Source organism: Loxodonta africana, chromosome 1 (assembly GCF_030014295.1).
Source record: "Loxodonta africana isolate mLoxAfr1 chromosome 1, mLoxAfr1.hap2, whole genome shotgun sequence".
Taxonomy (NCBI): Eukaryota; Metazoa; Chordata; class Mammalia; order Proboscidea; family Elephantidae; genus Loxodonta; species Loxodonta africana.
This window is the reverse complement of record NC_087342.1, coordinates 64,902,579-64,914,623: the sequence shown is the minus strand read 5'-3', so window position 1 is coordinate 64,914,623 and position 12,045 is coordinate 64,902,579. Positions and strand designations below refer to the sequence as shown.

The following is a 12,045-nucleotide window of genomic DNA, read 5'->3' as shown; positions in this document are numbered from 1 at the left end:
TAAAATCCGGGAGTGACAGGAAGTGGAGAAGGCAATTTGGCTACAATAGTATTCACGTGGCACAAAAAGTTTGCGCTCAACTGCTAATCTAAAGGTTGGCAGTTCAAACCCACCCAGAGGTACTACGGAAGAAAAGGTCAGGCAATCTGCTCCCATTAAGTTTACAGCCAAAAAAAAAAAAAAAAAAAACCCTATACAGAAGTTGTACTCTACAACACATGGGGTCTCCATGAGTCAGAATCAACTTGACAGCAACTAACAACAACAAAGTCCAAGTAAAACTCTGACCAGGTGGTATTAATGCCGGGACCTGAATTATAAGGCAGAGGCAGTGATATGAACCTCCAGGAGAAAAGGGTTCTAGGCAGAGAGAAGAATAAGTACAAAGGCTGAGAAATAAATGATGCAGATGTGTTCTGGTGTCAGAAAGATGGCCAGCAAAATGTGGAAAGCCCTAATCTCTGTACCTGTAAATATGATCCTGATTGGAAACAGGGATTTTCTTATGTTAATGTTGTTAGGCTGGATTCTAAACCTAATCGCTTCTGAATGGTGTTTTATAAAAAGAACAGAATAGGCACAGACACAGAGGGAAGCAACATACTGTGTGACGATGCAAAGGAGCACCACCTACGAGCAAAGGAACACCAGTGGAAGACAGCAGAAACTAGGAGAGGCCCACAATAAATCCACACAGTGAGACCCTAATTTGAACTTTCAGCTTCCAAATCTGTGAGACAATAAATTTCTGTTCTTTTAAGTAAAAACAAAGGAAGGAAAGAAAGAAGGCGGGAAGGAGGGGCCAGCAAATGAGGGGCAGAGTAGTAGGGAATGAGGTCAGATAATTAGGATAGAAAGACAACGTGAGACCTTGCAGCCATGCCATGCAATTTGGATTTTATTCTACTTGCCAAAGAAAGCCACGGGCGGGTTAATAGATCAATTTTAACAACATCACTCAGTCTAATTCCACTGCAAATTGCAAAGTCTGCTCTTTATCCACATTTCTATATTATGTGGTGTGAGTAGTTATACTTGCATGAATCCAGCTGAGATTTTACTATATCTTGATTTTATCCCAAGACACCTCAAATCCTTTCAGGGGTAAGAGAGGTTAATATATTATACATACATGTACGCACACACGCGCGCGCGCATGTGTGCACACAGGAACTTTCTCGTTAAAAACCGAGCCCGTTACCATCATGTCAATTCTGACTTATAGCGACCCTACAGGACAGACTAGAAATGCCCCGTAGGGTTTCCAAGGCTATAAATCTTCATGGAAGCAGACTGCTACATCTTTCTCTCGTGGAGCAGCTGGTGGGTTCCAACCTCCGACCTTTCTGTTAGCAGCCAAGCACTTTAACCACCGCGCCACTAGGGCAACCTGTCATTTTCATTCTAATTAAGAAATATCAGACCAAATCTTTAAAACCACCTGAAAACTCCAGTGACCTTTAGGGAAAAAAAAAAAAAAAAAAAAACCCTTCTTTCCAACTCTTAAGAACGTTGCATATAAAGTCTTTTCCATCAAATGCATTTTCAAATTTTTCCCTTTTACCACAATAGGAGTTTGATTTAAAAACTAGCACCTAGTGAGCCAAAGTTCAATACTGACGTCTTTATAAAACTGGGAACTTCTTTTTCTTCAAGCTCTTAAAAAGAGTCCCCACCTTCGTGAACACGGTTGGAGGAGCAGTCCAAGCCCAAATCTCTTCAGTCTGGAGACATTCATACCAGCTACTGTGCTAACTCAATATTGCAACTTCATGAGAAGAAAGATGCCCGTGAACAAGTTTCCTAATGTGTTACACAAAAGAACACCTCATGCTATGTATGCTTTTACTTTTTTTTTTTAATAATATTTTATTGTGTTTTCAGTGAAGGTTTATACAGCAGTTGAGGTTCCCATTCGAAAATGCCTACACAAGTTGTTCAGTGACGTTGGTTACCTTCCTCACAACACATGAACATTCTCATTATTTCTGTTCTGCTTGTTCCATTTGGTTTAACTTTTTGAACAATATTTTCTCACCTCTCAGTATTTTTTTATCTTCTCTCATTTCTTCATTGAAAAAAAATTCTTCCCCAATGGTAGAAACAGCACTTTCAACCAAAAATATATGACAGCACATTCTTCACACCATTAAACGCGTTTTTTCCTACCTGAACGGTACCAGTGAGTGACTAACACTGAGCTAGAGATAAAAAGTACTAACTGAAAGAGGAGGCCAGGCTAGAAGGATGCCAGCAAAATGAGGATCAGTACCAGGAACATCTTCCTCCTAAATCCAATGAAATTATCTATAAAACTTTCAGTAGTGAGGAATGGGGAGGGGGACAACTTTCAGCAACAGTTACAAAATTCAACAGATTAAGCTCAGTTTTATGAAGAATTTTATACTCACTAAATAACAGAACATGTCATAAAGTAAAAAGCAATTTAAAAAGCTATAGTAGAATTAAAAACAGTAATATTAGATTTAAAGCAGAAATACATATCAGAGATGTAAAACATTAACTAATAAACAATATTCTATGGGGTAGGCAGAATAATGGTCCTCACAAGATGTCCAAGTCCTAATGCCCAGAACCTGTGAATATGTTACCTTATAGCAAAAGGGACTTTGCAGGTGTGACTAAGGTTAAGGACCTTGAGATAATGAGTTTAGCCTAAATTGTCTAGGTGGGCCCAATCTAATGAGTCCTTAAAAGTGGACAGCCTTTTCCTGATATGGTCAGACAGAGACCTGATGAAAGAAGAAGGGACAGAGAGATATGGTGTTGCCGGTTTTAAAGATACAGGAAGGGGGCCACAAACCAAGGAATGTGGATGGCCTCTACAAGTTGGAAAATGCAAGGAAACAGATTCTCCTGTAAGGAATGCAGAAAGGCTCCAGAAAGGAATGCAGCCCTGCCAACACCTTGACTTTATTCCAGTAAGGCTCATGTTCGACTTCTGAACTCCAGAACTGTAATATAATAAATGTGTATTGTTTTAAGCCACTAAGTTTGGGGTAGTTTGGTATGACAGCATAGAAAGCTAATACGGTATATAAGAAATAAACATATAATAGAGTTATCACCATAAAAGAGGGAAAAGGAAAATTAAAAAGTAAATGCTACAAGAATGACTGGGAACAATGTAGAAAAAATTTCATTCAACAAATATTTATTCAGTTAGATACTGTACTGAGCAAAGAAATGAAAAGTATGTAAAAATGTAAAATAATAACAAAAAAAAAACCCTGTGTAAATCTGTATAGGAGCTTTATTCAAAACAATCCCAAACCAAAAACCACATACATGTCCATGAACTGATGAACAGATAAACTGTGGTTCACCCATACAGTGGAATAATTCTAGGCAATAAAAAGGAACGAACTACTAATAAACTCTACACCATAGATGAATATCAAATGCTAAGACCCAGGGTGACAAAAATGGCTAAGAGCTTAACTACTAACTGAAAGGTTGGCAGTTTGAATCCACCCAGAGGCGCCTAGGAAGACAGGCCTGGTGATCTGCGTCTCAAAAGTCACAGTCTTGAAATTCCTATGGGGCAGTTTAAGTCCATAAGTTGGAATTGATTCAACAAACAACAACTAACAACAACAACAATATTAAGTGAAAGTAGCCAGACACAAACTAACATATTATAAAATTCCATTTCTATGACATTCTAAAAAAGGCAAAATTAAAGGGACAGAAATCAGATCAGTTGATGCCAAGAAGTACATGTTGAGGGTGGCGGTACTGACTACAGAAGGGCACAAGAGAACTTTCTGGTGTAACTAAAATGTCCTAGACCTTGATTGGGAGTGTGGTTACACAAAAGTATACATACATTTGTAAAAATTCACGAAAGGTGAATGTTATTATATGTTAATGTTATCTCAATAAACCTGACTTAAAATTGAGAAAAAGACTGGTATTGGTAACATGCAAAAAAAAAAAAAAAATCATAAAGGGAGTGCAGAAACCAACCACTAGATTATACTGCTTCTCACCTGCACCTCTTCAATGCTCCCTTGCCCACACAACCTTTCAACCCGTCCTGTTGATTCTGGCTTAAACATTGTATTGAATGCAAACCCCTTCTCTTAGATTCTCAAAAAAGAAAAATTATACCAGTTGCTGTCTGCTGATTCCAACTCTTGGTGACCCCATGTGTGTTAGAGTAGAACTGTGATGGGGTTTTCAGTGGTTCATTTATCAGAATTAGATTGCCAGAACTTTCTTCTGAGAAGCCCCTTGATAGATTCGAACCACCAATCTTTCAGTTAGCAGTCCAGCACATGAACTGTTTGTGCCGCCCAGCGACTCCCCTCTTGGCCCTCACTACTCTAATCATCACTCATCTGTGCTACTCCAAATTACACCTCAGCTCTCCCTAATCCAAGTTATACTCAACGTGACCCACTTCCTGGTGCTCCTTCACCCTCCAGGTACTCTTGAGCATGCATGCCTTGCCTTAGACATGCTGTTGCTTCTGCCTGAAAGCCCTTTCTCCATTCACCAAACCACTACTCACCCTCTGGAACCCAAGTGCAGGATCGCCTCATCCTCTGTGTACCCACAGCACTTTCTCCCGTTGCATATTTACCATAATCATCTGCCCCGCTCACCAGATTTCATGGTATTCAGGAAAAAGCCAGGCTTTATTCAGCTCTGGACCTCAAGCAAGTAACTTCGTTCCAAGCATATAGTTGTGCTCAATGTTGTTTCTGTCAAAAAGTGAATTAATAGAAAACATAATAGCTAACACAGAGCACTAACTATGTGCCAAGCACCATGCTAAGCACATGACATGTATTAACTGATTTAACTCAAAGTCAGGTTCTAATATTATCTCCACTTTACAGATGAAAAAACTGAGACACAACGAGTTCAAATAACTTGTGCAAGGTCACACAGTAAATGGTGGTGTGGGGAGGTGAACCCATGCTGTCTAGCTCCTGAATCCATGTTCTTAACCACTAGAAAAACCAAAACAAACCGTTGCCATAGAGTCGATTCCGACTCATAGCAACCCTATAGGACAGAGTAGAACTGCCCCATAGAGTTTCCAAGGAACGCCCAGTGGATTTGAACTGCCGACCTTTTGGTTAGCAGCTGTAGCATTTAACCACTAGGCACCCAGGGTTTCCTTAACCCCTGGGGTACACTAACAACCAAAGCCAAACCACTAGCTGTAGAGTCGATTCCAACTCATGACAACACCACGAACAGAACTGTTTTCAATGGCTGTGATCTTTCGGAAGTAAACTGCCAGGCTTTTCTTCCAAGGAGCCTCTGGGTAGATTTGAACAGCCAGCCTTACAGCTAGCAGCCAAGCACTTAACCATTTGCACCACCCAGAAACTTTAAATTTTCAATAATTCAAAAAATGAAAACTGTATGTTTATAGGCAAGATTAGAAGGGTGCAAAAACAACAGATCTAGGAAGTAGATCACCAGGCCTTTCTTCTGAGGCTCCTCAGCGTAGATTCAAACCACTAAACTTTTGGTTAGCTACCAAATGTTAACTGAATTACTTTTAACATGCATGAAGTTGTACATTTACATTGCATTGTTATGATACAGCCGTTCGATAATTAAAGGTAAAAAAAGTAAATATGACAAGAAGAAAAATCAGACACATGAAGTACAGACAAATAAATAGGAGAAAGACAGTTTCTCAGACTTTGCCCTCAGCATCAGATGCCACTGTAACTGTGACATTGCTCCACTTCAGGAATTTGTTTACCCTTGGCAACATCATATGTGATAGAAATACTCTCAAATGTACCCTGTCTCAAATGCTGCTTTACTTACATGCATAATTTTCAAAATTAGAGAGTTTGCATTTGAAATAGTCATTGTGCTGTTTGACTTCTCAGGATTCGAGAGCAGCCCCCCTGAAAAGATGTTTAAACCACTGCAAATCAACCTGGTAACAGTCACTGAGATAAGTGGGCACCTGTGTTATACCATGTTTCTGTTCAGCCCTCCAAAGAAAGTGTGTACCTGCCTGCAGGGCTCACAGCTGGCATTTCAGGAAGTTTTGCTGCTTACAAATTTTCAACATCAAATTATATCTTGTGCTGTGAATTGCATGTTTTATAATGTTTCAACCTGTGTATTAATTTGCACTTTATTTAGGATTTCTAGAAACACAATACCATTACAAAGACAAGTCTACTGAATCAACACCAAGATAAAGTTTAAATGCAGTCCTTGTTTATTAGCACAGAGAATCTACACAAAATTTACAATTTTGGAAACATGCTTTCCGGTAACAGAATAAGAGCCAGCCTTCCTAATAAATGTCATTTCTAGTGCAATAATTGGGAACTGAGACTACCTTAGGTAGAACTTAGTAAATAAATATTATTTCTCCCATCCATCTCCTAACACAAATCTGTCTTGGAAGAAATAGTCAGAATGCTCCTTAGAAGCAAGGATCGTGAGACTATGTCTCATATACTTTGGACATGTTATCAAGAGGGACTACTCCCTGGAGAAGAGTATCATGCTTGGTAAAGTAGAGGGTCAGCAAAAAAGAAGAAGATCCTCAAGGAGATGAACTGACACAGTGGCTGCAACAATGGGCTCATGAGTAACAACAGTTGTGAAGATGCTACAGGACTGGGCAGTGTTTTGTTTGCTATGGGTTGGAACTGACATGACGGCACCTAATAACAACAACATCCCCTGTTATGGACTGAATTGTGTGCCACCAAAATATGTGTCAACTTGGTTAGGCCATGATTCCCAGCACTGTGTGGTTGTCTTCCACTTTGTGATTTTCCTGTGTGTTATAAATCATAATCTCTGCCTGTGGTTAAAGAGGATTAGGGTGAGATGTAATATTCTTGCTCAGGTCACATCACTGATCCAATGTAAAGCGAGTTTCCCTCGGATGTGGCCTGCACCACCTTTTATTTCACAAGAGATAAAAGGAAATGGAAGCAAGCAGAGTTGGGGACCTCATACCACCAAGAAAACATGCTGCCGGGACCACAGCGCGTCATTTGAACCCCGGGGTTCCTGAGCAGAGAAGCTCCTAGTTCAGGGGAAGATTGATAACAAGGACCTTCCTCCAGAGCCAACAGAAAGAGAAAGCCTTCCACTGGAGCTGATGCCCTGAATTTGGACTTCTAGCCTACTAGACTGTGAGAAAATAAATACCTCTTTGTTAAAGTCATCTACTTGTGGTATTTCTGTTATAGCAGCACTAGATACTAAGACACCTCTAACACAATTCTCAACTGATGGTTAAGATGGTTAAGCCATGCTTTAACTACTGCACCACCAGGGCTCTCTAATCTTTGAAGACTGGACTTCAGGAATGGTTTTAGTTCTGGGTTAACAAATCATCCGGGGGCCATAGTTTTGGGGGTTCCTCCAGTTTCTGTCAGACCATTGGTCTGGTCTTTGTACATAAATTTGAATTATTTTCTTAACTGATAGGCACAGAGCATATTTCCAACAGAGTCTCAAAGAGAAATTCTCAACTAGTCAATTTCACTACAGTCTACGGACCCATGCCACTGGACTCTCCAGGAGGCTGGAGAAGTTCTGGACTCACACCTGATGTATGACCCCAAGAACTGCAACGGAAGCTCTAAGAAGACAGGGATCTTTGACACTTTTATACACTGCTGCATTCCCAGCAACTAGCACATAGTAGGTACTGAGGAAGTACCTGCTGAACTGAAAAAACAATGATGTGGCCGACCCAGGATTTCACGCCAGGCTTTCCAACTTCTGAAGTCGACTACTCTTTTAATTCTACCAGACGTAAAAAAATGAGAATATTCTGCTTTCTGACTGACTAATCTAAAAGAAATTTTCCTGCCAACAAATGAGGTAAAGGGAAGCGAAGGAGTATTCAACAGGTATAGTCAAAGATCATGGAACTACCTACAGCTAGATACAGGGTAGGTGTGGTAAACACATAGGAGTGATTTTTTAAAATGACATTTCATGATAACTCTTTCCAAGGTTGATGATTCTCTAATTTGCCAAGAGAGAAATAAAATTTTTTACTCTAAGACAAATGATTCAAGATGCTGAAAAAATGAAAAGACACTGAGATCCCAGGTGGTGTAAACAGTTTCCACTTGACTACTAGCCTAAAAGCTGGCAAGTCTGAACCCTCCCAGCAGTGCTGCAGAAACAAAGGCTGGCGATCTGCTTCAGTAAAGATTACAACCAAGAAAACCCTATGGAGACAACATTCTGCTCTAACAGGTGAGTCGCCAAGAGTCAGAACTGACTCAGTGGCAGCTGGCTTTTTTTTTTTTTTTCTTTTGTACCGGTTACATATAAATACATATAATATAGATATAAAATATAAACTTCCCTTAATCATGCAAGGAAAAATGTTTTGGTTAAAAAAATTTTTTTATCCTGTCTCTTCTTTCTCCTCACCCCATGTGAAGAGGTTATACAGGTTTGTGACCCAGGATGGGAGAAATGCAGAGGCTAGTGCCACAAAGTCAGTTCTTCTGAACCCACAGGCTGATAGGCCTTACTTCTCATTCTGAAATTGTTGTTTTCTTTCCATTTGCCACCATTCAAATAACATTAATCACAGCTAGATGATTTCAGGACAGAGTGGGACAGATGATAATAAAAGGTTCACAGGTTAAATCAGGCTGACACTGATTACTTTGTGCCCTAATCTATTGCTATCTCTGATTCCTAAAGCAAGTTAAATGCCCTATTTGAGGGCTAATGCTGACGAAAATTAAAATCCTGCAACAGCAGTAATACCTCTCTTTCCTACTGTTGTGGTTGTTAAGGTGCTGTCAAGTTGATTCTGACTCACAGTGACCCTATGTCTTACAGAGTAGAATTGTTTTATAGGGTTTTCTTGGCTATGGTCTTCAAGGAGGCAGATGGCCAGGTCTCTCTCCCTTAGGACCACTGAGTGGTTTCGAACTGCCAAACTTTAGGGTTAGCAGCAGAGCAATTAACCATTTGTGCCACCAGGGCTCCTTTTTTCCTATTAAATATCTTCTTACATGCTTATTGCATGAGCCCTGTCAACACAATACAATATGTCCTTTAACTCAGGTCTTCCTAAGTGGCTTGCTCACCCATAGATCTCTACTTACAGGCAGTTTTTTCTTTCCCTCACTTGGTCAGTAGACTTGACACATCCTCCTTGTCTGGTGAGGTTACACAGGCAGATTTAGCAGGAGGTGAAAGTACAGAAAAAAGTTACAGCTGTTCTTCCAGCCACCTCTATTAACGTCCTCCAGCACAGAAACTCTGCGAGGGAAATTCTGTGAAGGAATCTCATTCTTCACTCATCCTGTAAATCAATTGTGCAACACAATTCCAAATGTCCTTCTAAAATATTTTCCCAAGTCACTGAATTTCAACATCATACTTCCTTTTTTTTCTTTCACTTCAAAATTGTTTCTTTTTATATATATATATATATAAACCAATATAGTTTATTTCTTCATTTCACTGTAACTCAAAATATTCCATGCTTCTGATTTCACAGCAATTCTAACAATTCTATAAACAGGTCCCTCCAAACAACAAAATACAAATGATTCGGAACCTTCAAAATTACTTTCTATTCTGTGAACATAATTTTAATACAAAAAGAGTCAGTAATGATAAATAATATATCATATGGCTGCCACAAGGGGGAACTCTATAAAATAATGTTAACGGAGAATATCTTACTATTTATTAAATTAAAATAAAAGCCCATTGTGGGTATTACTGTATTATGTATATTTGCTAAGAATGAGAAATATATCCAACAATTAAATGCTTAAGTAAATTATGATATATCCCTCAGTACAACATTCACACAGAATTTAAAATGGTTAAAGAACTCATGGAATAACATGGGAAAAGATGGATACAAAATAGTTTTGAGATTACAAACCTACTGCTGTCAAGTCAATTCCGACTCATAGTGACCCTGCAGGACAGAACAGAACTGCCCCACAGGATTTCCTAGGCTATAAATCTTTATGGAAGGGGACTGCCATATCTTTCTCCCATGGAGTGGCTGGTGGGTTCAAACTGCCGACCTACTGGTTAGCAGCCAAGTGCTTAACCACTGTGCCACCAGGGCTCCCTTTTTGAGATTACAGGTAAGTAAAATATGCAAGGCTTAAAAATCTGAAGGGGATAGGCAAATTTGTAATAATTGTGTGTTTGTTGTTGTTGTTGTTAGTTGCCACCCAGTCACTTCCAATTCTTGGCGACCCTATGGAGCAGAGCAGAACTGCTCCGCAAGGTTTTCAAGGCTGTGACCTTTCAGAAGCAGATTACCAGACTTGTCTTCCAAAGCACCTTTGGGTAGGTTTGAACCACTAACCTTTCAGGTCAAGTGCTTAACCGTTTGCACGACCGTGTTAAAAAAAATGAAATTAGGAGTTTTCTTTCTCTTCACTTTTCAAGATATACATTATTTCTCCAATTATAAAGGAGTAAAATAAAACAAACCTAAAGAATTTTAATGGTAGTAAAACTAGACTACGTGAAAGAACAAAAAGGGTGCTAGATTAAATGGGAAAACAAATGTCATACATTAATAGTACTGGTGTCCTCCTTTACACTATCTGAAGAGTCTCCCCAACATCTTAATATATATTAAGCTCTTCCCTGAGCACAACAGAGTTTAAAAAAAAAAAAAAAAAGTTACCACAATATACATAGAAGAGAGAGGCTTTTGCCCTATAAAAGAAATTCTGCTATTCCAGTAACAAATCCTTGGGATAAAATCTAAGATGAACCCCAAGCATTTACCACATTCCAGCCCTAAGACAGAGTGCTAAGTAGTCTCCTATTTCCCTAACACAGCAGGACTATGTTTATGGAGAAAGTAAGCCTGACATGGAAAGATAACTCAGGAGCCCCATATTCATTTCATTCCTGAAACCAAGAGAAATCAAAATGTAAGCAGACAAATGCGGAAAACAAACTAAAGTTACCAAACATTCAGGTTCTGTTTGTTTAAAGTGAGAATGTTTGTTCAAAAGGTTATTAAATTTGCTAGTGGGGCAAGGACTGCACAGCAGAAAACAAGTTCATTACACTGAGAACATAAGAACCTGTCAATGTTACATCAAATACGGAAAAATCCATGATAAATCTCAATCCAAATAACACATATTCATGTAAGTTTTTTTCTATGAATAGATGATATTCTTTTTTTTTTTTTAATTAATAAAGGCTTTTTTTAAAAGAAGATTGCTTGGGAGCTGATTGAGTACAGCTTCAGGAGAATGCTAAGGAGCAACAAGTGGTACCATTCGGTCAACGAATACTGAATGAATGCCAACTACACCCAGGCAAGTTGAGAACAGTGACGAATACAAGGAGGAGAGGTGGTAGTTGTCACGGACTGAATTATGTGCCCCCAAAATATGTGTATCAGTTGGGCTGGGCCAACTGTGTGATTCTCCTATATGTTATAAATCCTGCCTCTATGATGTTAACAAGGGAGGCTGGGCGGCAGTTCTGTTAGTGAGGCAGGACTCAACCTATAGGATTGGACTGTGTCTTGAGGCAATCTCTTTTGAGATGTAAAAGAAAAAAGTCAGCAGAGAGACAGGGAGACCTCATACCACCAAGAAAGCAGTACGCATGTCTTTGGACCCAAGGTGCCTGCGTGAAGAAGCTCCTAGTCCAGGCAGCATTGATGAGAAGGCTGACAGAGAGGGAAAGCCTTTCCCTGTAGCTGATGCCCTGAATTTGGACTTTCAGCCTACTTTATTGTGAGGAAATAAATTTCTCTTTGTTAAAGCCATCCACATGTGGTATTTCTGTTATAGCAGCACTAGATAACTAAGGCAGTAGTCTACTGCTTCACAGAGCTGACAGCCCAGTAGGAAAAAAGCATGCCAATGACAAAAATACAACGGGACAATTCATTCAGTCAGTCAGTCAGTTGACAAATACTTACTGAGCACCAACTGTGTGTCGGACATCACGGAAAAGGTTGGGGAAGCATAGTGAGAGTGAAAAAGAAAAATTAAAAAACTCTCCTCATGAAGCTTACAATTTATATAGAGAGGT

General features: G+C 39.4%; 1 protein-coding gene across 5 annotated transcripts in view; it reads right to left on the bottom strand.

Annotated features, from left to right (window-relative positions):
• Positions 1–12,045, bottom strand: part of CDKAL1 (CDK5 regulatory subunit associated protein 1 like 1) — a 764,092-nt gene that overhangs the window by 536,173 nt on the left and 215,874 nt on the right. The gene's annotated exons all lie outside the window — the stretch shown is intronic.